The sequence below is a fragment of the Saccostrea cucullata genome, unplaced genomic scaffold (assembly GCF_032062105.1).
Source record: "Saccostrea cucullata isolate Sc308-1 unplaced genomic scaffold, CSIRO_AGI_Scuc_v1 ctg1110, whole genome shotgun sequence".
Lineage (NCBI taxonomy): Eukaryota > Metazoa > Mollusca > Bivalvia > Ostreida > Ostreidae > Saccostrea > Saccostrea cuccullata.
In genome coordinates this window covers 47,501-56,719 of record NW_026925183.1, presented here as the reverse complement: position 1 = coordinate 56,719, position 9,219 = coordinate 47,501, and the positions used below count along the sequence as shown (strand labels likewise).

At 32.8% G+C, this 9,219-nt stretch overlaps 1 long non-coding RNA gene across 1 annotated transcript; it reads right to left on the bottom strand.

The window, feature by feature from the left end:
- Positions 1 to 486: 486 nt before the first annotated feature.
- On the bottom strand, positions 487 to 5,328 carry LOC134268247 (uncharacterized). The gene is made up of 2 exons (XR_009992321.1): positions 5,216 to 5,328; positions 487 to 724 (listed from the first exon to the last, which is right to left on the bottom strand). It is a non-coding gene; the product is annotated as an uncharacterized LOC134268247 (long non-coding RNA).
- Positions 5,329 to 9,219: the final 3,891 nt, after the last annotated feature.

Genomic DNA, 9,219 nt, shown 5'->3' with positions numbered 1-9,219 from the left:
TCAACTAAACGAAATGTTCCTTGACAAGCAAAAAAGTAATCAAACGATTACGTATACATATGTAACAGTAAGGAGAAAATGCATGGCTGGACCGGAAATAGAACCCTGGACCCCTGCATCTCCAGTCAGGTGCATTACCAACTAAGCTTTCCAGGCCGATATCCACAGCCCAAACCATTACATTCCTCCCTCCTTAAATGGTCGTCGCCCTCAAAGACACAACTTAACTTCTTATGCCCCTGGCAGCACTTTCAACTGCAATTTCAGGGGTGGTCAAAGGCACCAAATTTGTAACTGTAACAAACCCTAGCATCACTAGTCAGGTGCTCTACCAACTGAGCTATCCAGGCTGAAATCCACAGCCCATACCATTACACATAGTGGCTAGGTTTCTATGTATTCTATATATTATATCAGCAGAATTATTGCCAAGCTACTTTGTAAATGTACCAACAGTTTATATTTGAAGAAAAACAAATGAAAACATTTGCTCAACTTTATATAATTCTTTATTGACATTACATGCAAATGTACTGTCAAGGAAATCATCAATTAGTATTTTGAACCAGACCAGAGTTTATTTTCCAGGAAATCAAGAGTCTTGTTATCATATCATGTACACATTTGTTTCAATCTGCAAAGTTTAATATTATGTTGATCAACACTTCCATCATCTTTGCTAAAGGGTAGATTTACCAAGCTCTAACATCAGTGAATGAGGTTCCTGTAAAATAAGATTTAAAAAAATCATAGTTTGATTTCAACAGAAATATTGAAATAAAGCATAAATCATTTCATGGAATAAATAATCATTAATTTGCAGACCAAACTACTGGGCTATCTTCCTTCTTTAATCATATAATTAAAACATGCATCTTCAAAAACCTGAAAAAATGTTTTAATTTTAGTTAAGCCTTTTAGCAAAAAGCCCATGGGTTTTATAGGTCACCTGAGCATCATGATGCAACAACTTTCCAATCATTGAATTTAATTCACGTTTGTAGCCAGCTCTAGACCATGACATTCACAATTTTAAAAGACACTTGCACCATTGCTCATCATAACTATACACTTAGCATGCTTAGTTTGGTTACCTAATATCTGTAGATAGAGTAGGGGGACAAAAATAATGCATTTTAGACATTTGTCTGATAGAAATTCTGAGGTTGGGGGTACACCATCCATTCATCAGGTGCCTGTGATAACCAGTAGTACCCCCAGCCTAAAGGAACCTCTGACCCTGGGCAGCATAAAATATTTGATTAATACCAAGGAGAAGATTCCAGAGCATTTTAAATTCATTTTCAAGATAAATTTTGAGCCCCCCGCCCCATGTTACCCCTGACTTAAAAACCTTGAAATTCACAATTTTAGAAGAAGTACCATTCTTCACCATAGCTTAAAGATACTAGTAGTTCATCTGCCTAATACCAAAGAGCAGATGAGAAAATTTTCAAAGAAATAATGTATTTTCCTACATAATTACACCCTAACCCTAGAACCCTTAATCCTAAGGGCTATAAAATTCACAATTTTGAAAGAGGCACTCTTTCTCATCATAATTATGTAACTATTTAGTCAGTTCCCAGGAGCTTAGAAGATTTTCAAAGAGTTTATGCATTTCAAAAGTTTATTAAATAAATTTATCCAATTTACAGTTTTTCCGTGATCGTATAGTTTTAGAAATATTCGTTCCTGAAATATGATCAGAAAAGGCCAAAGTTTTATATACAAATATATAGGAAAATTCTTTTAAAATATAAAGAGTTTAAGAACTCCAAATAAATAAATAAACAAAAGTCCAAAAGAATGATTCCCAAAAATATATTATAAGAGAGAGTTGGTAATTTGTATTCAAAATTGGATACCTGCCTGTAAAAGCGGGAATAAGAACGGGAATAGGAATGAGAGCGGGAATTAAAACGGGAATACTCTTTTCTGACTAAAACAGAGTATTTTGTGCTCAGTGGGTATCCATGGTCCCAGATATAAAAATGTATTTCATTGGCTAATTCACCATCACTAACCACCTACGCTTTGTACGTAGGTCTGTCCGTTGACCTATGAACCCCAACATGGAACCAACCTGGAATACAGGTAAACACTCATTACTAATATTTATGGGCTCAGTCCCCATCTCTGCACACAGGAGTTCTAGCCTTAAGCTCTTTTACTTATTTACTTCAAAGTTCCCAATTTTATTGCTCTTAGTCAAAACTCTTAATAATACCATTGTATTTCCATTCAAATTTTATTACTTACTATCGATGGGCTTCGGATCAATTTCATTACAAAATGATCTACCAAATTATAGTGCATTTGAACAACAACAAAATCAAATTTGTTTTGACAAGATAATAATTGTTTACAAAATTAAAGTCCTTTTTTCCAATTATAAAGTCACCGAATCTGCGTCACTAATGATATACATTCTAATTTAATAAACCTTTATATATCATTTTATTTTAACTTCTAAAAACTAAAAATGATTATGTCATTAATATTGTCTAAGTTTAAAATATTCACACAATATGTCTGTGCTAAACCCTATAGGTTTACAGAGCCCCTGACCAAGGGGTGATGAAATTCACAATTCTGGAAGACTGGCATGCTTGCTCATTATAACTATGTATGTAGAACTTTTAATACATGCAGTATAATAAATACCTGGGAGTATAGAAGTAATTATTTTCAATGAGGTTATTCATTTCATTTTAAAATAGAGCCCTGTCCTAACACTTAGAACCCCTGTTATAAATTATATAATTGCTCATATATTTTAGTTATCTTGTTAAATATCCAGGATCAGAGAAGAAAATGTTCAAAGAATTTATCATGCACTATATGAATTAATCAATAGTGCCCTGCCCTAACATCAAAACTCCTGATCCAGGGGCCATGAAATTCACAATTCTGGAAGAGGCACTTTTGCTCATCATAACTTTGCACTTGGATAGTTTAAGACCCAGGAGCAGAGAAGATTTTCAAAACAATAATGCATTTTCACTTAATCTATATAGCCCCACAGTAATGCTGGAACCCCTAATCCTGGGGCCAAATCCTGGGGCCATGAATTTCAAAATTTTGGTAAAGAGGACTCAATGCTTATTACAACCAGGATAGAAGAAACTGAAAATGTTCAAATGTTAACCGGCGACACACAATGTACCATGTCTCAACAAATGAAAAGGAATTGCAAGAAGTCACCAGAATTTACTAAATGACATTAGGTTTGATATTTATAGTGGATACCCATTATCCAACACGGCTGTCTTGCACAGAAACAAACTTCTAAATGTTGTGGGGGAAATAAATTGAGCTTTTGCAATGAAAAAAAATTTACCCAAGTGATTTGAATGGGTATGATTTTCTTTCACTGAATTTATTAGGCCATTTCTTTCACCGAATTAATTAAGCCATGGACCAAATGCATGAAGATAATTACCAGACTTTTGAAATACTGTTAAACGAGAACATTTGGTGCATATGTATTTATGCTCAAATGCAATTTGGAATGCATTAGCCCAAATAAATTTTTGTGTTTGCAGTTTGTCATTAAAATCAGGGACCTGTTAAAATTATATAATTGCGATATATTTTTTATCCATTCCTGTACAAAAACACAATGACGCTCCCCTATATAAGTCATTTTTGTCACCCGCTAAAAGTGCAATTAATTTTTATCCGTCTGTCTGTCAATGCTTTCATTTCCACAGGATATCTCAAGAACCCTTTGAGCTTTTGCAATGAAATTTAGCATAGCAACTCCCTATGGACTAAAGATTTTTTTGAGGGTCAAAAAGTCAAAGGTCAAGGTTATAAATTTAAGCAAATTCTGTCTGTTATGTGTGTAGTTTTCCAACATATCCATCCATTTGAGTTATTGCAATTAAATTTTATGTAACAACACCCTGTGGCCTAATGAAGACCCCTATTGATTTTAAGGTCAAAGTTCAAGGTCGTAAATTTATACATTCTGTCTGTGTGTAACACCATCATTTCCGGGCGATATTTCAAGAGAATTTTGAGCTTATGCAATGTAATTTTCTAAAAGTGTCCCGCCCTGTTTGTTTTATTAGTATTTATTGTATTACATGTTGCTATTTTTAGCACAGGGGCATGAGGAGAGTTATTACGTATAAAACAGGTTCTCGGTGGACTTTATATTCTTATTACATCTATTACAACTGTTTAATAAATGTTAATTACACACCATGCATTGTGAAAAATTTTGACAATATTGAACCTGAATATATATACATGTATGTGACTTCATTTTTGCATATAATTTTATCTAGATTAAAGCGGCTCCGTGGTCTAGTGGTATGTCTCTCCCTTTACATGTCAGAGGGCCAGGGATCGCATCCCAGTCGATCCATTTTATTATTTTTTTTTTTTCAAAATACTGTTTTGTTTTTTTTTACTAAATGATAGTATTCAGCATGTGAAATGAAAATTTTATGAGGTTTGGCTTGTACAAACTCATCATAACAGTGTGTTAAATATTCGATATAAAAAGAATATTCTATACACGTAATAAAGAATAAGCAATCAAACCTTTATATCCATTTTGTCATATTTTCTTTGCTTCAGTTTACATGTATACATTTAATTTACTTTTTCCCAATCCGAACATCACTCGGCCTTTTCCGTTTTTTCTCGACTTGACAGAAAAGGCCGAGTGATGTTCCGATTGACTTTTTCCCTAAGCGGGTGACACAAAGTCTCTGAATTATCTTGTTACCGCAGTGTTGCAATCACATGGACGTAGCACAATGTTTAAATTTTATTTTATTTGAAATAAGACATGGGAGTATTTATGCATTATATTCATATTTAAATTAAAACATGTACAGTGCTAGTGTGTATATAAAACCCAACGGCCTTTCGACATTACAAAAAAACGTGTTCCAGTTTACATGTACATGTATTTATGTGAAAGGTTTGAACACGCAAATAAAAAATATTTAGAAATCTTAGCGCACAATAAATTTTAGCATTCAGGGGCTCTTGCGCAAAAGGCACTAAAATTAGCAGTGCTTTAAATACTTTCGTTTTACAGTACATGTATGTATTTACTTGTTTGGCTAGTGGGACTAGTGGATTTCAAAAACTCTGAGGTTACCTTACTGTCTAGTCCTATCAATTTTAATTATTAATTTATATAACCACAATACCAGAAACAAACATTAATTTTTTTTTTATTTGGCCTTACCTTGGATGTCCTTTCATGGCTTTAAAGCAAGATTTCTTTGTGGTACCTTATCTCCATCTTAACTATGGTTTTCTTGTCTGCGATTAAAGATATATTGTAACCTGTAATAGATAATAGTAAAATATTGTTAGTGGTGCACCGTGCATGCATTAACCATTGTATGATATCAATTTTCACTACTTGTGGCAATGCACATTTTGCAAATTCCTAACATTTTTCCCAAAAATGGTGACCAATTTTTGAAACTCCACAAAGTTAACTCGGCTGATAAAATTTCATGTAAAACAAACATGGTCAGGTTGAAATATGGATGAAATGAACATAATTTGTTGGAAAATTGACTAAAACTTCATAATAATTAATCTATTCTCTAAATTATAGTTCTGAATAATGAAGCAAAAAATCAATTTTATTGATTATAAGTGTTTATTTCTTGAAAATTATCATGCAATAAAAATTCCCCAAAAGTGATAAAATGTCGTTAAATTCCCAATTGGAAGGGCCTGGGCCCCTTTCCCAAAATGGTGTGGAAAATCCCTGTGATATCAATACTGTTGCTTTGGCAATGCACATTTATACAGATATAACATTCTAATTGACCAATTATTTATACACAATTATTAATAAATCTAAATTATCTACAGTTAAAAAACTGAACATTAGTGTTGTCAAATCAGTTGAAAATCAGAATCGATTAATAAGCAGCATTTGTTGACTCTCAATGAATAACCAACTGACCATCGGCCAATAATCCAATCATTAACTATTTGTATAAAATAGGTTCTTAATGCTATATAAATTGTAGAATTTTAATTTTATAATAATGTAACTAGTGTTGTATTGTACAGATTTGATTTCTAAGTATGTAAAAATGGTAAATGAAAACACTTGGGAAATATTCATGGAAGATATATATTGATAACAAGAGGTTTTCTTAAAATAAAAGTGAGAAAACAATAAAAAGATAAGTGCAGTAATATACCAATTATAATCGATTGTTAAAATCTCAAATCCATTGTCTAAAATTGACAGCCTTTCCAATCAATTATCGATTATAAATCGATCATCGTGACAACATTGTCTAAAATTGACAGCCTTTTCAATCTATTATAAATCGATCATATGGCGCAATGAAAATTATTGGACTAAAATTATGACAACACTATATAAAGATAGAACTTTTCCGAACATGAATAATATTGCAAGACAGAGTTTTTTGAATGCCAATTTTGTGTAAATAGGCTAAATTTTAAGTGTGGTGGTTACTCATTTAGTAAAGGAAACAAGATGTGTCTGTGAAACACTAATGCCCCTGTATGGCAACATAACAAAGATTAAAATGTTCATAATTGCAAATTAAATATTTTGGTACCCAAAGTAAAGCATTCTCACAAGAAATACAATTGTGAAATATGGAAGGCCATTTAGCACCATATTTTCAAAAGTTAATGGTTAAGGGTAAGTTTTTTAAAGGTATTACAAATACCAGGATATTTTCAAAAGGTTCAAGATTTTTAAAGTATGTAAATCTCCAAGGTCAATGTCAAAAGGTTAAAGTTGTTAGAATCCAATAAGTTTTTTTTTTTTTAACAAAGAATACATGTGTGAAGTATGAAAGTCAGCTAGGTCATCTGTCAAAATAATGTTTGCTTGCCCTCTGCTGACTCAGGGTACAACAAAAAATCTGTGAGCCAATGCTCACTATAGTAATACCCCCACTCTGATGTGAATATACAATATCATGTTAATAAACGTTAAGGGTTTACGCCTGGAAAATTGAATTTGATATCAGATTCTTATAAAAATACATCCCACCATACTGCATGCCTCAACAAAGTATGTACTAAAATTTCAAGCATCTGTTATGAGTACAGTTGCTGAGAAAACTGCAACAAAAATTTGTTAATTTATGAAACGGACAGATGCACTGACAAACAGGAAGTTGACATCGGATTTTAAGAAGAATAGATCCCATCATATGGTATGCCTCAGAGATGATAGTGATACAATTTCAAGCATCTGCAATGAGTATTTGCTTTGAAAACTATTACTAAAAATTATGTGTAAAACATGTATGAACTGAGAGACGCACAGACGAACAGGAAGTTGTCATTAGAGTTGAACAAAAATAAATCCCACCATATGGCATGCCTCAAAGAAGATTGTGTTAACATTTCAAGCATCTGCAATGAGTAGTTGCTGAGAAAACTGTGACGACAATTTTTTATATATAAAAACATGTATGAAACGGACAGACGCAACGACAAACAGAAAGTTGACATCAGATTTGAACAGAAAAAGTTCCCACCATATGGCAAGCCTCAGGGAAGATTGTGTAAAAATTTAAAAAATCTGCGATAAGTAGTTCCTGAGAAAACTGCGACGAAAATTTGTGATGTATGAAACAGACAGATGCACGGATAAACAGAAAATTGACGTCAGATTTGAACAAAAATTAATCGATACAATATGGAATGCCTCGGAGAAGACTGTGTCAAAATTTCAAACATCTGCGATGAGTAGTTGCTGAGAAAACTTTGATTAAAATTTGTTACAGACGGACAGACGGAAAGACAGACTGACAGACACACAAGGGAAAAACAGTTTACCCCCCTCTCCTTCGGAGCGGGGTATAATTATTGGGTTGGTAGGTACAGTGCCTGCAACATTATCGTTGACAAAATAATCATGTAGAATCGTTCGTGATCAATTGTTTAAGGTGCGAGATCGTGCGTGTTTCAGAATAAATCATTTGTGGTTTTAATTGTGCAGGATCATGCGTTAAGAAACATGTAAATTTCGTTTTGTAAGTTTTTTTTAATATAATTTGTTTATCAAGCATTTCGCTTGTTTTATTTTAAATTTAAATCCAAATAAATTGAATGAAGCACAATTTACATAACTGAATGCGGAACGAACTAATTTTTGCTTGTAAACAAGCAAATTAGTGCTTAGTATTAAAATGTTATTTTCTCATCAAATATAGCACAACCTATATTGTGATAAATCATACTTAAATGTTTAACTTTTTGTTTTTCTATGATTTTTAGACTGCTGTGGTCAACATATTTTTTTTTAAATCAATACATCAAAATTAATTTTTTTTTAAAAATAAATAAACAGTTCTCAATGCTTACTAAGACTTCAACAATACCTAGGTTGGACGGTATACCGCCGTTTACATCTCCACTGTTCCGTTCACGATACGTCAAACTGTTATCATGGTTTGGTTCAATCCGTCCGTTAGTACCCAAATTATCCGTTTTGGCTCCTTGTTTACAATTTCAAAATGGCCTCCGCACGACACATGAGGTCAATGAAACCGCAGAAACGACATTTAAACTTGTTTCAAGCCTCATATTTAATAGGACGAGGGATGTTATCACTTTCCTAGTGTTAGTGTAATGAACATTTGATAAAATTCACTTTCCTAGTGATAGTGTAATGAACATTTGATAAAATTTATTAGTTTAAAGTATATGATGACAAACGTCTGACTTTTTAACCCAATATGTCATGTATCATGATACGTATCGTATCGTGAACTGAATACTGTGATACATATTGTATCATGGGGAAGCGTATCGTTGCACCCCTAATGTTTACATAAATATTTAGTCAGCAAATATGCATCCACACGCCATGATTTTCGATGTTTTGTTTATCAGTGTTTATCTCTGGAGCTTAGTAACTTAAAGTTAATTTTTAAATTTCTACAAATAAAAAAAATGTTAAATATTAAATTGACAAGTTCAATTTTCAACTTCACAAACAATGAATCAATGGAAACATATGGATATAACTTGTAATCAAAGTCATTCCATGCTATCAATTGTTTTTAATCATATCCCCCTTTCTGCATATCGTGTAAGGTAGAATTGGGTGCGTGCACGTGGTGAAAAATCGTTTGTGTAACAGGTTTAATTGTGCGTTAATCGTGCGAAATCGTTCGTGTAACATGATCGTTAAGTTGTCAACAATAATGTTGCAGCCACTGTATAGGT